Source organism: Cygnus atratus, chromosome 11 (assembly GCF_013377495.2).
Source record: "Cygnus atratus isolate AKBS03 ecotype Queensland, Australia chromosome 11, CAtr_DNAZoo_HiC_assembly, whole genome shotgun sequence".
Classification (NCBI taxonomy): Eukaryota; Metazoa; Chordata; class Aves; order Anseriformes; family Anatidae; genus Cygnus; species Cygnus atratus.
Genome location: NC_066372.1, coordinates 14,545,960 through 14,566,861, shown reverse-complemented (window position 1 = coordinate 14,566,861; position 20,902 = coordinate 14,545,960). Strand labels below are relative to the sequence as shown.

General features: G+C 42.1%; 1 protein-coding gene across 1 annotated transcript in view; it reads left to right on the top strand.

Moving 5' to 3' along the window:
- Positions 1 to 20,902, top strand: part of AGBL1 (AGBL carboxypeptidase 1) — a 267,461-nt gene that overhangs the window by 156,799 nt on the left and 89,760 nt on the right. The window lies entirely within an intron of this gene.

Here is a 20,902-nt window from a genome sequence, read left to right as displayed (position 1 = left end):
ATGGCTCAGAGCGTGCATGCTCCGGCAGCTGGCAGTGATGGGCAGGAAGGGAGACAGGCCTGCAATGCAGCATAAACGCGTCTGAGTAACACAGCGCCTTGCTCACAACCTTCAGCTGACCTGCACCCAGGGGAACAGGCACCTGAAGTCAACACCATAGCCAGTGCTACTACTTTTCACCAAAAACAAAAGCAATGACTGTGCTATGTGACAGCACGTATGGATTTTGTGGTAGGCAGCTGGACACCATTTTCATGGTGACCTTTTAAGAGCAGCCCTTTTGTCTTTTCCAGTGAGGGAGAATGAAATAAAAGGGATCTGAAAACAGCTCAGGCTGGCTCCAAAAGAGTGACAGAAAGGTCACTTTTCTGATAAAGCCAGTATGTCTGGTGATTGGAAGGGTTTCCAGGGGTCAAAGTGTTGACATTTTTTCCAAGTCAAGTACACCTCCATCAACCTCCAGGTGCACTGAAATGGCTTGAATTTCTCCTGGTTCGTCAGTTCTAGATAAATGTATTGCATAGACTGGATACCTGCAGCAAGCTACCAAAACTGCTTCTCTGGTTTCGTGTATTTGGTTCTCTCTCACAGATACTCACCAAATCCTTTGATTTGTGAACCCTAAAGTATGATTTGTACGGCTAAGTGATATTAAATGTCAGCTTTGAAAATGGGCCTTGTCACGACTAATACAAAATTCACTCCTGTGGTTAATTTAACGAGATAGATCGGCAGACATCATACATTTATTAAACAACCATAATTATATTTATATTAATGCCATTCTCTGCCCAGGAGAGATTCAGGCCTAGCATAGTGAAACGTGTCCATAATGCAGAATTGAGATTTCTGAATATAGACATAGTGAGAAACTCAGGACTGTAAGAATGAGGCCATGTCGTGGGCTGAGACTGAGTAGTTTTGGGATGTTCAGATGTTAGCTGGGCAGAGGCGGCTGTGATGAAGGTACATGATAAGAGCTCACGTCAGACTTCGGGAATACCTACAGCTTTTTGGTTATTCCAAATGCTGCAAGGTTGGTTGAAATTCATTGGCAGAGGTATTGACCGCTCCCAGATGTATTTCGTTTGTATGCTCATATACTTTAAAAGGTCAACAGAGCAACTTGATAATTTTAAAGACAGCCTGCTGTGTCTGAAGTATATTTAGTTTCATGCTGTCTTCTCTGCAGGGTATGATATCAAGTTGTTTTGGTGTTACACCAAGCATGTTGCACATCTTTATGTGGACAAGATCATTGCTCAGACTTAGGAAACAGATAAGAATTGGATTTTTTCTGAATCTTCCTATGCACAATTATGTTGTTTCAGGGAAATGGTTCATGGTTATTGCCCTGTTTTGTTCTGCCTGGTTGCATTGATGTCCTGGGAATAAAGCAGAAAGTTTCTGGGACAAGTGGCAGCTCTGCTCTTGGTTGCAGGAGGCAAGAACAGCCTCTACTGAATTCAGCAGCTTCTGTCTGCTGCTTATGCTGACACAGTGTCCACTTTTCCTCCTCTGCATACTGATGTTCCCTATCTTTAGTTTGCTTGTCTGTCGCTATAAACAGGGGAGAACAAAGTTGACAGTGTTGGATTGAAGGGCTGTAAGTGGTTATTGATTCCCGGGCTTCTTGCATGTAGAGGTGGGGGGTCAGGAAGGGTGTGTGTTTGAGTACAGGCACAAGCATGCAAGTGATGATGGTATGTTACTAACAGTGAGTAATGGGATGTACATAGTTGTGCTGTTCAAGTGGATTTACATATGCTGTAGCTAGATGTGTGTTTGTATGCACACTGAGGATGTGTTTATATGTTATACTTGGAAGAAGTTGTGTGCAAGGGTGTATGTGTACATTCATCTCTTTTTATAGGCAGAACATGAAATGTGTCTAACTGCTATGAGTATTTACTGCTTCAAATATATGAGTGCATGTATTTTGTGCGTGTATGTGTAGTAGCTCATGGGGCTCCTGGTGGGTCTGTATTGGGCTACGTACAGCTCAAGTGATATTGGAAAGGGCAGCATTTTGTTGTTGTGTGACACTATTTCAGAGTTGCTAGTGCTGGTGGAAGGGCAAAAAGGAAGGGATGCATAATCCTCAGCTTTTTAGCTAAATCTTTCTTGCATAGCACATGTGGGAGTCTGGAGTACCTTGTGAGGGGGAAAGGGACCTCATTTCTAAATGAAGACTGAAAAGAAAATGTATATAGCAGTGATGAGGTCAGGTTTCTTTCAATTCTTATATCTGTGTTCACAGGAAAATATCACACTTCCTTGGTGACCTTTTAATAAATGCAAAGCTAGGTGGGAAATCTGTCTTTCAGTTCCTTTGCATTTGTATCTAATTAGAGTGGAGGTATGGAGTGTGGTGTACAGGACTGCAATGAAGCCTGCTGAAGGACAGCACTGGCATTTGTGAATGTGTGGCTGCGCTCCTATGGGCTGCCACATGCAGAGGAGATGAATGCCTTCTGAGGCCCTGTCCCATCTCTTCTAGCTGAGATTGGACCAGAACTGTAGGGCAGCCTCCTCATACTGTGCAGGTCAGTTCAGTGATACCTTATTGACACGAGGGGTGATAAGACGGTTGAAAGCGAAACAGAACAGACCATGCTTGTCAGTAGTCCTTCTTTAAGTTGGTGTTGTCTACTGCATTGTAGAGCAAGGAGAAATGCCTTGTTACTTATAATGTTTTCTCATTACCAGTGTTTATCAAAAGATTGATAAAATACTCCAGTGTTTATCAAAAGATTGAAAGGAACACAGCATGTGTTCCTTGACTTTTCATGCTTTTCTTTAGGGTATTCTACAGCTCTTTGTCAGCATAGGTATTTTGGTAATTAAAACAACATGGCTGGATTTTGTGGCAGAGAAGGACAGGAAAACCAAGATTTGCCACAACAGTGACTTGTTGACTGGTGTAGTATGAATGATGTCTTCTCTGAGTTCATTGCTAGAAAAGAGGAGGAATCATAGCAGTATTTTCTGTGTCTCTTTGGAATAATCTGTTGTGATGCTTTCTGGGAGAGGGAAAAAAAAACACAACAGATTTCTGAATCCATGTGAAAAGGTTCTTCGAAGAGGGGCAGCCCAAAGAGAGATCAATTTTATTGTGGTACTGATTTGGCTCATTATCTGCTCACATATTCCACAAATGAGAAGCACGTGGCACTTCTAGGCTTGCTCAGAATATGTAAGTACAGTTCAGATGGCATTTCAGGTCAGGTTGGCATTGCTCAAGATCCTGACTGGTTGGAATAAGCAAGGGTAAAATTTTGAAGAGAGATTTATTTCATGTACATTTAATAACAGATATTTCAATTCCCAAGGCACTTCATCAAGTACTCTACTCTTTTCAGTCAGTTCCACTGATTTCACTTGAGAGCATACAGCTATGATAAACTGAATTGAACATGAGATCTTGTTAAGTCCTCATCTGGAATTTAAACCTTAAAAAGCTTCCAAAAAGGCAAAATCAGTAATTGAAGACCTTCTCTTTAAGACAGCCAGAACCCTTCCAAGGCAACCAGAAGTATTTTACACGTATTATTTCTGTGTCAGTGCTGCAGAGGCTGGGCACAACTCCCAGCTACATCTCATTTATATCTATATGCTCGACTCTAAGAGGAAGAGGGATGCAGGGGGAGTGAAGAGAAACCCTTAAGACCTTTCATTCCTTTGTGGCACATTGGCACTTCTGTTTGCAACAGCATAAAGTTATTTGTTATATATAGAGAACCCAGCCTGTAGGACTGTGTAGAATTTACATCCCATTTGGAGGGAAAACCAGCTGCAGTGTACATGGAGAGGATATTTCCACATGCAACTTGTAACCTGCCTCTCAAGCTTATTATTTGCCTATGAATGAATGATGTGCCCTTGTGAAAGGATGCACCCACAGCTTTTACAGACCTGCTAAAAGAGCCTGCAGGGACGGAGTTAAAACCTTGTCTTTACTGATCGTACATAATCCTTAGTGGATTTTGGATGTAAAAGAGAGACTCCAGGGTTGGACAGAACAAAGGGGGAAGAGATTTCCAATCAGAGCTGGCTTTTAATGTTTTCAGTAGTTGAATAACTGTATTTCCATTATTTTGCTTAAGACTGATATCAAAATTAGGGACTTTGGAGTGACTTTAGGGGAAATTCATAAGTTGTGGAGCTGGACCTGCTGAGTTTGGAACCTGTTGCATTTTCCAGTTCAATACTAGACCAGTGGAGAGGCATAGGCAGAATTAGTGTCACTGAGTCACGGTAAACACAGCTCAGGGTAATGGCTATGCATGACGATAGCGCGCATAATCTGTTGCTTGCTGACAAGAAGTGGAAAAGAACAGGGTATATTTTTCTCAAATCATTTGCCAATCATTTTTTATTTTTATTAGGCGTCTCAGTAACAGTACTGCCTGGCTTGGTTCTGTGTAAAAGGCTCTAATTTTTATGTTTCCATTTAGTCATTTTTATTGTGTTGTTTCCTAACTCGTTGCTGAATAAATCCACGTTACACTGAAGCAAATGCCTCGGAAATAGAAAAACAGTTCTGTGCTATTCCGTTGTATTTATTGGGGGTGACTGGTATTACTGGGTGTAATGAATTGACTTATAAAGGACCAAGATCTGTATTCTTGTGTTTTGCTGTTTATAACACTAATTGCTAGAGATAATTAGGATGGTGTTAATAAACGCCTGAAGACCATGCACACAGTTTAGAAGAGAAGCAGATATGAATCTCTGTGTGTTCCCATTTAGTTGCCTGCCTGTACTTTCTTGAATCGCACTTTAGGTGAATGTTTGTACTGATGGAGTGTTTTGTTTTGCTTTTTAAATACCCAGTGAATATTTGTGTGCAAACTAGGAACTGTGGAAGATTATAATATAACTATGACAGAATGTGTATACATGCATGTGGATGTAGGAGCTATCCCAACACATGTTCTCTCAGATCTTCAAGTGTGCAAATGTGTGCTGGTATGTCAGATGAACATTGCATGTTTATAGATGGATCCTGTTTGTTATGGTACTAGAATCTTAGAAATGTGTCCCTGTACATCTGCAATCAGGTGTATGTGGAGATCTATGAGTGTATCTGATGAAGAAGTGCACATTGGGGTTCCCAAATAGGAGATAATGCGATGTTCAAAAATGTTCTAGAAACTCCACAACATCCATGTTTAGCAGTCATTTTGTGACTAAGAACTGGGGGATTTTCCTTGTGAAAGAAGAAGCGTAAGTGAAATAAGTATATGAGGACATCTGTGGCATTGACCATACAGCTGATTGTCAGTCTGAGACAGTGAATTTTCTATATGTGCCTTTTTCTCTCACTGGCCCTCGTAGATGTGACCTCTGGTAATAACAGTTAATAAAGCCTTTTTTTTTCCCCCCCCAGAGAAATGGGCATAAGAGCTTGGCAGTAACTGACGTTTCTTGAAAGTCACGTCTAACATTTTTTCCACGAGCAGCCAGTTCCTCCTTTTAGTCTCTGAACATAAGACTTGCCAATAGAAGCCCAGAAATAGCTTTTCTCACTTGAACCGATGTTTGCCAACAATAACTAAGGAAAAGGGATCTATTTTTGTAGCTGGATTCTAGTGTGAGGTAGCTCTGTTGGCTTCAGCAAAAATGAACTTGGCATCTAAAGTTAAAAGGTTTATTTGTTCTGGAAAGCTTTTTGGCCAAATTCGAACACGATGGTTGAGAGGTGATATGTGTTAGTTATCTGTGGACAGGAAGGTGTCAGTCAAGTAAGCATAAAACAGTGCAGTGAAGTTGGTCTTAATCTAGCTGTGATTTAGGATGTTGTAACCTCTATATTGAGGAGTGTTGGAGAAGGATAGTGTGTGCCCATCCAGGCCTCATCATCTTGACCTTTCTTGTCTGAGATTTCCCCAACATCAGGACTGAATGCAAGGGACTGTAGAGCTGAAGTGGAAAGGCCAGACAGGTTCAGCTCAGGTAGTGACAGGTTGAGGGCCAGTGTTTCTTGTCCATACTATATCATCTCTGCTGTTGCTCAGCTGGGATAGAGTTGAACTATTTAGGTTGCCTCTTCTGAGAAAAAGAATGAAGGTCAGCAATAGCAATGGGAGAAATGGAGATAAAGCAGATGTCTCTGCTTGCCAGCCAAGGCCTGGTCCTGCTAGCCCCAGGCAAGATAAGGGGACAAGGCCTCTGAGGATACTGGGGTTCAACTAGGAGCCCAAGTCATTAGGCAAGGCCATGGTGATAAAGCAGGTCCAAAGTCAAGGTGGGAACAAAAGTCAGGATAAGGTCCAGCGTTGTTCAGCAGTGTCAGACACAGCCTGGCAGCCACTTGGTGGGTCCATGGTGACTTGGTGAAACTGGGAAGTCAGTCTGTGGGTCAGAGCCCAGACTGATGGGCTGTGTGGTCAGGTATAAGTGTGGAGGCAACGCAGTCGGAGCTGGAGGTGAGCACATTTACAGCATAGCCCTGAGCTGAAATGAGGCTTCTGGCCCCATGGACAGAGAGTGTGAGTGGAGGCCCCAGGAGGGCCATTGTGGCCTGCTAGTGCACTGAGGGCCCTGAAAGCCTGATTCAGTTCACTACCAGAGTATCATGTCTGAGTTGTCTCCATCTCTCTTCCAGATCAGAACTGTGGAACAGCTGTTAAAAATAAACGCTAGAAAATCTATTCCAGACTTTATACTAGACCCTGTCTGTGTTGGGCAGGAGATTTGGGAATTATTCATTCAAGTGTTTGCAAACCTCAGACCCAGCTGGGTGTACTCAATAAGTATGTTAGCTTTTCATCTGAGTTTTATAACTTAAGCTATAAATTCAAGGCTTCTGTTCTTTCTTAACTAGCTAAGATCCTGACAGACAGTCTAATTCTAACAAACCACTGACAGTCTCTCCTGACTCTTGTAAAGGCCAGGCTTCATGGACAAAAATATTTGTTCCTTTTGCTTGGGAGACAAAAACAGATTCAGGTTTTCATTTGCTGTGATAAAAGTTACTCAGATAGAAGCAGGCACCTTCCAATGTTGTTTCCATCTGTTGTCATCGTTGAGCATCACCACTCTCCTGAACTCACCTGGCTTTTTAGTCCTCCTATTGTCTGAAAGACTGGTTGTATGTTGTCTTTCTGAGCCTGTCCAGATTCCACCTCCTCTGTCCCTGCTGTGTGGGCATAGCAGGAGCTCCCTGGCCACCTTGTGTTCAGCTGTCCAGATGCAACGTCTTTTCCAACCTTGCTGATTCTATGATTCTATGAATCTGTGACCTGCAGGGCTTTGTCAGAGTGAGAGTGGTGCTCAGAGGCTTGCTGGTACTCAAGAAGCTTAAAATGACCCCGCTGTATGCAGACAAGGGACTTCAGGCTCTCTGGAGTATGGGGATGGGTGGCTTATCTACCTGAGGGAAGGATTTTGTCTTAGGAGGAAGGGAATAAGCAGGGCGTAACTGAAGATTGAACTGCTGTCCTGCTCTCCACCACTACCTGTCATTTTGTCTGAGTGAGTCTGATGTGGTGGTGTTGTTTATTACAGGAAAAAGAAAAAAAAAATGTTCTTCTTAGAACAGTCTCATATTGCATTTTTTTTTCTAATTTAGTCTTTAATTCTTGTTATTCTATGGTTAAGAAAAAAAAGTGTGGGAAAATTTCAAATTAACAGCTTCAAACAATTTTGTTTCTAGCAGCGAGACGTGAAGTGTGAGAGGTAAAGAGAACTGTAGGCTCCCCAGCTCTGCCCATGCCCTTCACTAGGTGCCCTTGGCTTGGTCACTCCTCCTCTGATTCAGCATCCCTGATTGCAGCTTGCAGTGCTGCTCTCCTATCCCCCAGGGGGTATCCTGCGATTAATTGAGGGATGTATCTAAATCGCTTTAGCATGCAAGCCGAAAGTCACCAGGGACAAAACTGTTACTAGGGCAAGAATAAAGGTCAGACCCTTGCTGACATGGTTGTCTTGATTAATTACTACACTAATCTCTATAACTCCTCTTCAGCAAATATATTTTGGCCTCATCCCTTGTTTTGTTCATTTTTCTCTGACTTAGTTCTGAGAGAACTAATGAAAAGACCTATGTGGAAAATATGCTTCTCTCTGTATCCCTTCCTCTTGACCAGCTGTATGCCTGGTTCTGCCATTGGGGTCCTGTCCTTCACCCTTGCTAGTGGTGAAGCCCTTCAGGGCTTTGCTGAAAAGTCCCCTGCCTAGTTAAATGACCCTTCACTGGATACCAAGAACAGACTTATCCCTCGATTAGTGACTTGAGGAGCGGTAAGTGATTACTTGAATTACTAGGGACATAGTGTGTGGAATTGACTGAAGGCAAGAGTTACATTTGATACTGTTTTCCTGCAGTGTTTTTTTTTTTTTTTTTTTTTTAGTATTTCTATATATAAGGAAGTGCAAGGTCAATGCTAGAAAATCTCACAACGTCTTTGTTCTCTGGGTGAAGCCCCCTGAAGGGCTGAGTAGCTAACTGTGACTGAGGGAGGGAGGTGCTGGTGATTTGGATTCTGTGACCGACCGATATGGCCCTGGAGCTCATTGTTTTGGGACAGTCACTTTTGAACACAGAGATTGTCCAGGATCTATTAGGGATCACCAGCAGCATCAGAGAAAGATGCAGCAGGGCTTGGAGAGGAGCAGAAGGCAAAGTGAGTGAACGTGTGTGGGGAAGCTCAGTGAACCAAACCTTCTGTGGATGAACAAAAGAGAAGATTCCCTCCAGGTACCTACCCAGTGGGAAATCAAAGAAATGAAGAAAATCTCTCCTTGTCTCCTATTCAGCTCTTTGTTCTGGTGTGTTGTATTTTCCATTCCTTCATGATTACATCCGTGTCTCAGTCAGGTATTGTTTTCTGCTTGAGTTGGGAACATTCCCTAAAGCTGTTCTGAGTGCACAATACTCTTATTCTCTTTCCCAGGCCAATTTTAGAGTGAATTTTGGCAGATTACACAATTGCAGAATGTTTACTGTCCTGTCTTACATCATCATTTTCCTATATCGTTTATTTTTCCTTTGACGGATTTTTAACACTCTCAGTTTAATATGCATCAGAGATTAAAGTGTATTATCATAATGCAGTGGGGTAAAAAAAAAAAAAAAAGGCAAAACAAAGACTTTTTTTTTTTAAACTGTTTGCTCTTTAGATTTCAGAGCAGCTGCCAGAGGCAGTGGTTTAAACCAGTTGTTTGGCATTCAGCACCATGTGCAGTGATGCTTCTTCTCACAGGACACTGCTGAAAGGATGGAGTTGTGCAGTGGACTAGGTTTTCTGTGTACGTGTCTCTGATGTTTAGTTTTAAAACATTGTTCGTCTAAGGAAAACTCTGAATGAATGTTGGGGTAGCATAGCGAAGATAAGTTTTTGTGGCTAATTTTTGCAGCTCCATTGTGCAAACATATATAGGAAACATCAGTTTTTATGAACGTGAAGAGTATCAGATGCCTCTTAGAAGTGTCACATCTGATCATGTGTAGTGTTTTTTTTAAATATATATATTTCTCTTCTTTTGTTCTCTGTTACCAAGGTCATTTGCTTGGAAACTGACTGCTTTTTTCTTTCTGAAGTTTGTATACTTCCCCAAACCGAGACAGTAATCCTCTTTTTGGACAGAACTCTTGATTGTAGTAGAAATGATTGCAATGTCACAAACAGAGGATTATCATTTTCAGTAGGAATCATAAAAGCAAGTTGAAAAGGACTCCTAAGAAAGAGCCAGTTTATTCTTATGCAAATTTTCTCAGGTAGTAAGGCTGCAAAATGATAAATCTGAAAACACCTGTAATCTGGAGTCAGCATCTTCTCTGCTGATAAAGGTTTGCCTCCTTTGCCTTGAATGCTCAGGAGGTCCTCAAAGTCTTGGAGACATGTAGTTTATTCTTGCAAGGCCTCCATGTTTTTTTACCTGATGCTTTAGGAAGCTGCTGTGCATTTGCTTCCGTCTGGTCTCCATCTCTGAAAAAGCCAAAGTGGAAATATCCACTACAGAACAAGAGGAAACATAAGCTGCTTTTGTGTGAGTCACATCAGTTATCCCACTTGCTAGAGACAGCTGCCTCCCCCTCACCCTAGTTCTGTCTCTCTGATCTTGTCTCCCTTTCTTCAGTCTGTTCCTTACAGCCTTCAAAGACCTGTTTTATTTTTCTCTTTCTCTCCAAAAGCACAGTAAGTGGAGATGTTAAACTGAGCCTTTGCTGGTGGGATTATAAAGGAGAAAAAGCTTATAGGTGGTTTGCAGAAGTTTGTGTCTAACTGATATTCGTACTTGGTAAAAAAAAATCCAAATGTCTAAGCTCACGTACATGCTGCTGGTCAGTTCCGTGTGGGCAAGCATCATGGGTTCATCTCTCCGGTGATAAAGTAGAATATACAGTAGAGAATCTTTAGAAGAGAGCTTTGATCTCCAAATTTTTTCCTTTTAATAATCATATTTCCAGCCAAAAAGATGGTTAAAATATTCATCATCCATCAGTGGACACATGAGTTGGCAATAAAGTGAGCCTTTGGACTCTGCAGACCTGTGAACCCAGGTTAGCAGTTGATGGCAGCTGGTTTTTGATTTTTGATTTTTCATTTCTGACCGTGCGGTCCGTGTTCCCATGACTCTTCACAGGATGTCCCTCCTAATCCAGCCTCCCAATAATGTGATCAGTGTCTTGCCCCTTAGGCCTTTTGGTAACATCTTTCCTTGACATAACTTTCTCATGTATTCTTTAACTCTTTATATGGCACTATTGCATTATACGTTTGTTACATGAATCTATATTAAATCAAAGCAGACATCAAAGAGCATTCTGCAGTACTTTTGCCTGAATTACCCTCAGAGTTATCAGCTAGCTCTGGGTGGCTAGGACAGTGTTCAAAAGAAAGAGAGAGAGGGAAAAAATGGTCAGATTTTCACTGTTATTGCGCATTCTTCTATTAATGTGACAAGCAGCAAGAAGGGTCCTGTGTCAGAATAATTATGCTGACACCTGTAAGAAAACAGCCAAAAAACTCCTTGCTTGTACTCCCATCCTTTAGCTTCAAAGAGTTGCCAGGCTGGGGGAAGTCCTCTCCTATGCAGTGTCTCTTTCCTCTCTGATCTGAACTGGGCATAGATGCTTTTTATGCTTTCCCATGTGCCTTTGGCTTGGAAAATCAATGACTCTCATGTTGTTTCAGAAGTGCTAATACAATAAATTGTAGAATCATAGTTGCTTCCCATCACCGATCCTGAAGTTGTAGGGAGTGATAGTTGGAGGCCAGCTTTGATGGTTTACGAAAGATGACCAAAGAGAATTTGTGATATTAAAAAGAAAGAAATTAGCATGGGGAGTCATTTATAATTTAGGAGGAAAGTCTCAGATAGCTCTTCAGTTGTATCAGCAAAAGGGGATGGGCGTACAGTACACAGAAGGTTAGAGTAATTATAGTTGAAATGGGAGAGGAAGGCACAGAGCTGTAGATGGCTCTATGCCTTAGCCTCTTACCTCTGGATCCTTATGTGAAGAGAGGTATTTAAAGTAAGTTTTTAAGGAGTCTGACACACAGTGGGTCTCAGGCTAATCCATGAACGTGGCCATGTGATGGTTCCACTGTGCAGTCTGGCATGTGGCACATGATGTTGTCCCGGCAGGGGAACTGCCACCAGGTAGAAGCCGTGCTCTGGCACCATTGGAGGACGGACATGGAGGAAATGGGAGATTTTGGGGAGAACGGTCTTACATCTGTCAAAAGCACGCTTAAAAATAAATAAATAAATAAAGTGTGCCTCAAAGCATAATCAAAAAAGCTATGGAAGAAGATATGGGACCCTCAGGACTGGAATAAGAAGTTGTGTAGGCTGAGATTTGGATGCATTCTGGAGCTGTTTGTGCTGTCCTGGAGCCACAAGTACATTGGCAGAGCTGGTAGGCAGCCAGGATAGGAACAGAGCAGAATGCTATGGGACCGTGCTGGCTGGTGTATACAAGAAGACAATGCTTGCATGATTTCTGTTGGTGTTATTTTGTATTCTGCCGAAGTTGTAACTCACAGAATCAGGTGAAGCTCAGTAGCTCAGGTTTTATTCCTGCTAGACTTATAAAGGATCTAAGGAACAAAGAATTTGAACTACTGAAAAAGAAATAATTAAAAATGGCCAGCAGACTAGATAGCATACATCTAAAACATGATTAGCAAGGTGCTAATTATCATTCCTTGTGTTTAAAAACTTACTCCAGAGGCTGAGAACCACCAATGAAAGAACCACAGGCACTAGAGTAACTTGGGTATAAGGAAATGCAATGACTGAGTTAATTTTGCCTTGATATGGTGCATTTTGGGGGGGATGTATAGGGGATTAGAGGCTGAAGAAGAAATGGAATATAATGTTTCACATTTGCCAAGACTTATGCTTATGCAGATTGGATTAAATGGACATCCCAGGTGAGTCAGAACTAATAAGAAGGGAGCTTCCTAAAAATAAATAGATAAATAAAAATAAATAAATAAAAAATGGAGTTTTGAAGTGCACAAAAGAAGCATTTGTGTAGTCAAAACCTAGTTAAGAGGATGAAAAAAATAGGTGTGATACATTAAGCATCATTGGGATGGAAAGAAATTGATAGTAAGTTGATTCCAGTTACCTCTCTGTGAATTGATCTATATTTATATTTTTAATGACTGAAAGTAAAGGAGGACAGTAAGATAATATTTATTGTTTGCAGCTGATCTGAATTATACAGTGGGAAAGAGGACCAAAAGATTGTAGATAGAATGGAAGATGAAACACAGAGAGTGGCAGGGTAAAGCATGTTTGAAGGAATAGTTTAAAGCATTTAGACACATGGTTGGACTCTGAATTAGCTCTAACCATTCAAGAAAACATAAGTAGCTATTATAAAGACAGCTTGATAAAGATGTCTGTGCTATGTGCAGCAGCAGCAATAAAGAAAAAAATGTGAATAAAATGCCTGCATGTGTGAAGAAAGAAGGGGACTATGAAGATGCTATAATATTCCTCTAGCCATGAATGGTAGTACCGCCTGTGGAGTACTGTGTGTGTTATGGGTCATTTCCTTTGTAAGAGACAAAGCAGTGATGAAGGGGGAGCTAGAGAGAGCACGTGAAAGTGCTTAGTGACCTGGAAGGCAGCTTCAGTATGGCAAAGTATTAGGGATACTTGAGCTATAGAGTTAGAAAGGGACGGAATAAAACGTTGCGGTGCAGAGAGCACAGCAGTGTGCAGAAGTAACACCAAGCACTGCGCTGGGGAGAGGACTCGCAGTGCTGGGGATATTTGGCAGCAGCAGGAAGCAGGCTCACCACCCCAGCGGGTTCTCCTCCACGTAGCATTGCTGCCAAGCCAACACGCAGCTTTGCTGGTCTGCTTGCGTCTGTAATGCGCTAGCACGGGAGCAGAGCACCGGAGATAATGCGGGCAGAGTTATCAGGCTGGAGAGGCTGGGGCAATGTCTGGGTCGTGCTGTGCTGGCTTCTCACGAAATGTACTTTAGTGCCTTAATCCTTACGTTGGTGCAAAAGCGGTACTATGATCCTGGGGTCTGATTTTGGATGGGGAAGAAAAGCACGCTAACCTTGTTGTATCATTTTGGTCAATACATATTTTCATCACCTCCGAGGTGGGGAGAAGAGCATGTGTTTTAGCAGGGTGAGAGGGAAAGGCTTTAAGGTTGCCTCCATTGCAATTTATAGCACAGTGAATTTTAAGATAAAAAATATTTTGGAAGTTCCCAGTATTGCTACTTTAAATCTTACTCTACTTTAAAGCCATGCAGGAAAATAACAAGGTGTTGTGTAATATATTAAAAGAATATGAGAGCATTTCATGTAATTAAGATGCAACAATTACTTCTTTATGTAATGCATAATTAACCTGGAGAACCCCGTAGTGGAAGGCATTATGGAGACAAATACCATATTAAGAATTTTTAAAACAGGTTAGACAGTTTATGAATAGCATCTGCATTTACATTAGCCAGAATAAATTTATAAGGATCATAAATCCTTTTGTTCCAAGGCATGTGGTGATCACCAGCCAGGATTAGGAAGTTATTTCGTGGCCAAATGGGGTAAATTCATAGCTGAAAAGAAGGCTTGGGTGGGCCTAGAGTCTGGTCACTTTTCTGTATGCTGGAGTTATTTATATACGCAGACATCTAAGTGGAAGTAGAGAGGAAGGAAAAGTGATCCAGGGGTTAGACTGCCAATTTAGGACTTTAAAAATGTAGCTTCTTGCTGTCCCAGACTGCTTTTAAAAGCTAATTCATTTGACACAGATTCTCAGGCATACTTAGAGGTCTACCTCCCATTTAATCTTCAGATACCTCAGGTACCTGTCGGTGACTTGTTCCAGAATCCACAGTGTTCACATAGCAGGAGAAGGCATGTATGTGAGAGAAAGTCATGGATAGACTACAGGTGAATTTTCAAGGTACCGTCAGATGGGGTAACACATGATAACTTGTTGCAAATAGCAGGATTATGGTAAAGAAAGGTGCTTTCTTGAATAAAGCACTTGATTGTCACCAGTGTAAGGTAGCTCCCTTTCCTTACGCTGCCCAGGAATCACTAACAGTTTCCCTGGTTCTATTCCTTAAGCATCCTGAAGCAGCATTTGTTTTCTTTTAGGAATTATCTTTTTGTTTTTAATATTTATATTAATAATAATTTTTATTAAAAAAAACATTGGTAGTGCTATTTGCTTTTGTTATCTCTACTAGCAAAAACTTACCCTCTGGACCTTCACTTCCACAGGCGCTCATCTTCCCCCTGCTTATTCTGTTTGCATTATTGCCTGGTCAGTAATGTGAGACTTGTGCACAGATGATGTACAGGTAACCATTCGGATCAGATTACGCGGGCAGACTTCTCCCTGGAACCGTTTGCGGTCCTTAGATCAGACCTTCAGATACGCCTGATCCAGTCACTGAGGAACAGTGCAGACTCCTCCAAACTGGCCTGGTGTATCATTCGCTCAGCCTCTTTGGTTATGTTTGAAAAGACACTGTGGGAAGAGGTGAAAGATTGCTCAGCAAAGAGAGGGATAATCTGTTAATGCTGGTCCAGGTCCATCCAAAGCCTAAAAAGAGTTCCCTAGCAAGCACGTTGCATGGTAATGAATAAGACAGAAAACCATAGTACTACTCAACTTTTGTGGAAAGCAAGAACTCTGCAGAGAATAATGTTTTCCTACATGGTTTGTCTACATAGGGGAAAATATCCTCTTTTTTCTTTCTCTTTTTGTCAATCTTTTATTCCCGATTTGTGCATCCTTCATGGTTATGCCCCACATAAAAGCATAGTCAACCCTAGTAATCTTCAAGAAGCAGTTCGGCAAAACTGGGCATTCCGGTCCCCTGCACTGTCTTCAGTCTCATACAGCAAAGCGGAACAGGTGTAACAGCATCCAACAGGCAAGGAAGCATTCCCTGTCCAACTAATACTGTTTTATATGTGTGCTGTCTTTTGGGGAGGGTCCTGGGAAGATGGATCCAGCCCTGTGCAAGCCCTGGGTAGTTTTCCATCTGTTGATGTAAAAGATGAGACAGCAGCGTGGGGGATAAAGCGGCCAAGTAAAGTGGTCATCTGGGGTTGGCAAATGCAATGCTGGTATAATTTCTTTGGCTCTGACACAGCTGACCATATGTTGAATATTGGGTCGATCATGGGAGGAGATTAAGGAAGGGAGAAAGGACGCCGAGCAAAGAGCAGAGAAGGAGAATTTGGGAAGGGAGACAGGGATGGGGGGAAGAGACAGGGAGACGGCTGTGGGAATGCTGTGAGGAAAGGGGGTGGAGATGGGAATGCATGAAAAAAAGAGGTCAGCACGGTTATAAGGAAAGAAGGGAGAGATAACCTTCTTCTCCACAGTAAGTTTAAGTAACCCTTTTCTCCACAAAGGAGAATGCCTAATTAAAATAATTGTTTATCTGGAGAACTTGACCAGTAGTTTTACTGTTTACTAAATCCCCATCTTTCTCATAAGCAGGCCTGTCAGGCCTCTTTCTCCCCTCTGCTCTGCTTCACTCCATCCCTTGAGCAATCTTGCCTGTAACATCCATATCTTTAGTCAGGGAAAGAGTCCAGGTGAATGATAAAAAGAGTAGCACGTTCTTGGGTACAAAAAAAAAAAAATTTGCTTAGTCCCAGCTGATGCAAAACCCCAGCCGAGTTCAGCAAAAGTTTTGAGAGAGGATTCAAGGCAAGCTAGGCCTTGTTTCCTCACCGTGTAGCCCAAGTACTGGATATAACGAGAACAAACATTCGGAGTGAGGCACACCTCTCCAAGGGTGAGGTGGGGGTTGAGGTTTCCATTAGCTTTCCTCTTGTTATCATTCCTCTGTATCAGCATCCACTGACCTCAACAACCCCTCCCTCTTTCTCATCCTTTTATCTCTCCCGTCCTTTTATCTTCTGTCTCTAACTCCATCCCCTCTCATCTTTCTTTCTAGAAACTCCTGCTAGCTTATTTTTTTCTCGTATCTTCAGCCTTTTCTGCTTGCTTAATCCCCTTGAAATCATTTGGCCCGAATTCCTATCCCCTCAACTCCATCTGTTTAGCATGCCATACCTGCTGCTTAGGGTTCTCTGGGGCATGAGAAAACCTGGCTTGCTCCCTCCTGTCCTAGTTGTCGAAATAGCCAGTTCCCCAGCGTGTATCTGCATATATTCGTTCACAGGGGTTTAAAGGACAATACCTTTCAGGGCTGGTCCAAGCTAAAATTTAGGCTGCAGACACCAGGCACCAAATGTTTCTTTCAGCTGCCTGGTTTATCCTCTGCGGCCTCCAAATGGTTTCTATCAGTATTCTGACGGAGAGCTCGCTGATGGAATTAGTGGGAAAACAGACTGTCAATTTATTTATATCCAGCCTTAGGGCATAACCATTGTGCATGTGTAAAGCTATTAGGATGCAGAGAATATTCTGCATGTGTGTGTGTGTATATTGACTGGCAGTGAGTTTACAAGGAAATGCCGTTGCCCCAGGGATTGAACGGTGACCAGAAGTGGGAGAGGGGACCGTGCCGAATGCCAAAGATCCCCTTTCTCCGAATGCAAGAAACAACTGATGGCTCCAAAATCTTTTGTCTACTTGTGTTTATAAATATCTTTCGACTCTAGTTTTGCTGCAGCTCTAGTTACCCTTGTGGAGAGAGAAATTTCTAATTTAACTTTTGGAGTCCTTCCACCTTCTTCAACAATATCTGTGTTATGAAACTATTGCTGCCTTTGGCTGTGGGTTTGTTTAAAGCATATGAGTAATGAATAATAAAGTTTTTCCATTACATTGTCTTTTAGCCTGTGAAGCGTTTTTAGGGCAAGTTGAGAGACACTGGAAACATTTAGTTGTGGGTATTTATTTGATGCAACAGCGCTGAATATGAATGAACTGTTTTTCCAGTATGATTTCATCAGCTTTGGTTGGGAAAACGTGTATTGTCAATATCCTGATCAAACGATAAGTGAATGAATAGCTGCCTTTTTTTTTTTTTCCCTCCTCCCCAGTTTCCTATTACTGTGACAGTGTCAATTGGGAGATGCAGGTGAGTCCCCTACTGCCCCAGCCATTACACTAAGACACTTTTAGCAGAAAAGGCAAGATATACGTTGGTCTAACTAGACCAAGAGCTAGTAGAGTAAGTGTCCATTTCATTCATTTGATTAGCCATGTTGCCTGTCTCAGGAATCTGTTTCTTCCCATAAAACGTAAATATATATGTGTGTCTATGTCCAAATCTTGGACTGTTGATAGGCATCGTCTCCTGCCTTGCTGTCTGCTGTGGTATGAAAAAGTGAAAAGGGATTAGCAAAAATTGTTTAGCTCCATTATTCTCTATAATAGCCAGAAAACAATTAACTGGTTATCCCTTAATGTTATGCCTGCAAAAGACTGCATGAGAGGGCCCGTGGGACCAATGGGCACATTTGTATTGCGCAGTGGAGCGTGATGTACCAAGCTGATGCTGATCCAGACTGGTTCTTTCATGTAATAGAGAGCAGAAATTGTGCAGAGATAGGAGCTGATCATCAAAGTAGGATAGCTTTGTTAGCGTGTCTCTGAGCCTAGACTAATTGTGACTGATGAGTTTGTCTGCAGCTTTCTGGTGCAGCGTTTTCTGCTTCAGAATTTGCTTAGATTTTGCTGGCTTGGAAGACTTTGCACTGTGCTCTATGGCTCATATAGATGTGTCCAAAGGAGGACAGAGCCATAAAGCATTGTGCTAGAGAGAAAGATGAGGTCACCCCACGAGAATGCAGCCTGGCAAGACACTGCAGAGGACATGCCATAAGGCACAGCAGCTTCCTCCTGTACAGCAGTGGCAAATACATCATATACTACGTGTAAAAAAAATGCAGCTTCACTGCCATGGAGGTGTGCTTCCGTCCAGCTTCTTAACCAAACCAAAGTGCACCACCTCTACTGTTATTTTCTTCTCTCTTAATCTCTTGGAGAATATTTTCACAACTCTGAGCCGTGAGCACAAGCGCAACAGTTTTAAAACTCTGTGTTGCAGAGCTACGAGGGAAATGCCTGGAGACCAAGCTTCCCTTTCGAGCAACGCAAGCGGGACTGAATCCTAACCAGCACATGTGCTCCTGGCATCGCAGGCAGATGCCGTCAATAACATCAGTTTCATAAGTCAGCTCTGTCAACATCTTTGATTTAATGGTAGTCAAGCTCTGCACCTCCAGCTCCGCCCTCTGCTGGGAGCTGAGGAGGGAGGAATTATCTAAGTTAGCTGCGTTAAAAGATAAAAGTCTGCCTGTGTTGGAAGTGAATAAAATAGTGAATAGTGTGTTAACTAGTAATCCTCAAACTGAGGTCTCCGGCTGTTACTCCTAAGCTGTTTGCTATCAAAGCAATATGGATCCATCGTGCAGCTGCTAACTTCAGTGCATGAGCAGTTACTGTCTGAGGTTTCTCAGGTATATTATAGTTTTATTATTATTATTTCTCTGCTCATAGTTTCTTAAGGCCTCTTCATATCCTGAATAAAGCCCTAGGGAATCATAAAGCCACAGGCTGAGTTTTAGCACAGACACTATTCGCATCACCTGAATTGATAGGTATTTAGTGTGTTGCCTTGATCTTGGAAGCAGGACCCTGAGATGCACCCCAGGGAAAGCTGCAAGATGTTCTTTGTATTTTTTGCCCCTGAGAGAATAACTCTTTTGCTGTGGAAATGACATTTTTTGCTCAGAAATGTCACTACTTCTGCCTGCCAATTGTAACTCTGTCACGCTAAAATATCTTATCTTTTAAAGTAAAATAATAAAACGTTTAGGAATCTATGCAGAGCTGCTAAGCACTCTCATTGTTTTGCATTAATGACACTTGCTTCCCATAAGCCTCTCTCTCTGTTTTCTTACCATTATTAATAATTGCTGTAGTTCATTGTACCTGGATCTTGCTTGGCAAAGCTTTCAGTAAAGGTGATTAGGGTAAGAGAAGAAATGGTGTCAGAGATTTGCTTACTCTTATTAAAAATATTTAGGAGACCGTCCCAAGAGCAGAAGTCCGTTTGCCAGAGACCTCCAGCCCTGCCTGGCACCGAGGCTGTTTTCCCAGGCTGTTTGCATGCTCTTCTAGGCAGGTCTTGTGCTTATCTAGCTGTCCATCTACTCAGTATAAGTTCAAGCTCTGCATTATTGTGTTCATGTCCATCATCATAATAGCATATTCACACTTGGCTTACAGGGTCTCAGAAAGGAAGCAGAATTTCAGCATAGTTTTTATAGGAAAATGTATCTGTTATCAGATAGGGCTTCTGTCATGCTAGATACTTGCACGTGCCAGACCTACTCGAGTTGAAGTAGTGGTTTTCACCCTGTCCAAGTAGTTTGTGGCCTCTAACAAAAATGCACAAAAAAGCTTACAAGAGAATTGTAGACGGTAGTGTGAGAAATCTCTTCTTCCATCCACCTGCATGTTGTTGGCTCAGAAACAATCTCTCAGCTCCGTAGAGCTGCTGAGATCCCAGAGAACTTGACAAAGGCAGTGACGTTATACAGCAAAAACAAACAAACAGGAGGGCAGGGCTCAGCCCCCTGTAATGGATTACCGGAAAATATATGGACTCTGTTACCCATAAGATGCCCACTAACAAATTTCTAGTAGGGAGTCAAGTACAGGCCATGCTGGCGTGGAGCACGCCCTGTGCCTGTGGCTAGGGCCAGGACTGCGAGCGTGGACTTGTGACAGTTGCTAAGGAAACAATCTTGGAAATGGAATTGGAGCCCTTGTCGGAAAATGGTTGGCTGCAGAGATGGCTTGTGCTGCAAAAGCGCACGGGGCTGATAGAAGCAGCAATTGTTCAGCAATTGATTCAACCCCTGATGTGATAGCATTAAGGAGTAACATGTGATGTGGTCACTAAATGCCAAAGATGAGGGATTTTGCAGTTTCTTAGTTTTTTTTTTTTTCAGTGTATCTGTTTTTTTTTTGGTCTCTCGCCATCTTGCTGCCTGCATGAAACTACCAGTAATTACATTGAATTACTCCTATGCGGGCCTTTGATGTCTTACTTTTTTGTTTGTTTGTTAGATCTTTAGTTAGTTAGTGAAAAAACACACACAGACTTGATAATCAGGGGTCTTCCTAGTGAGGATCCACAGCTTGGAGGAGTCCCCTTGGAAAGATGATGTTAGTAATCCAAACCCTGCTTGTGCATCTTTGTCTCAGCCTGTCTCTGATAGAGAGACATAGCTTTTAATAGACTGAGAAATTCCTTGGAGGTGTTTGTTAGTTTGCAATTACTTCGCAATTGATTTTCTTAAAAAACAATTCATAACTTGTTAAAGATCTTTCCTCCCTCCCTCTCTCCCATTTTCCTTTTCCATCTCTGTCACTGCCCAGTGTTTACAGTCATAGAGCCTATTTGTTTCCCATTGCTTAGGGAGATGATTTTTTTACAGAGAGAAAGAAAAAAATGAGA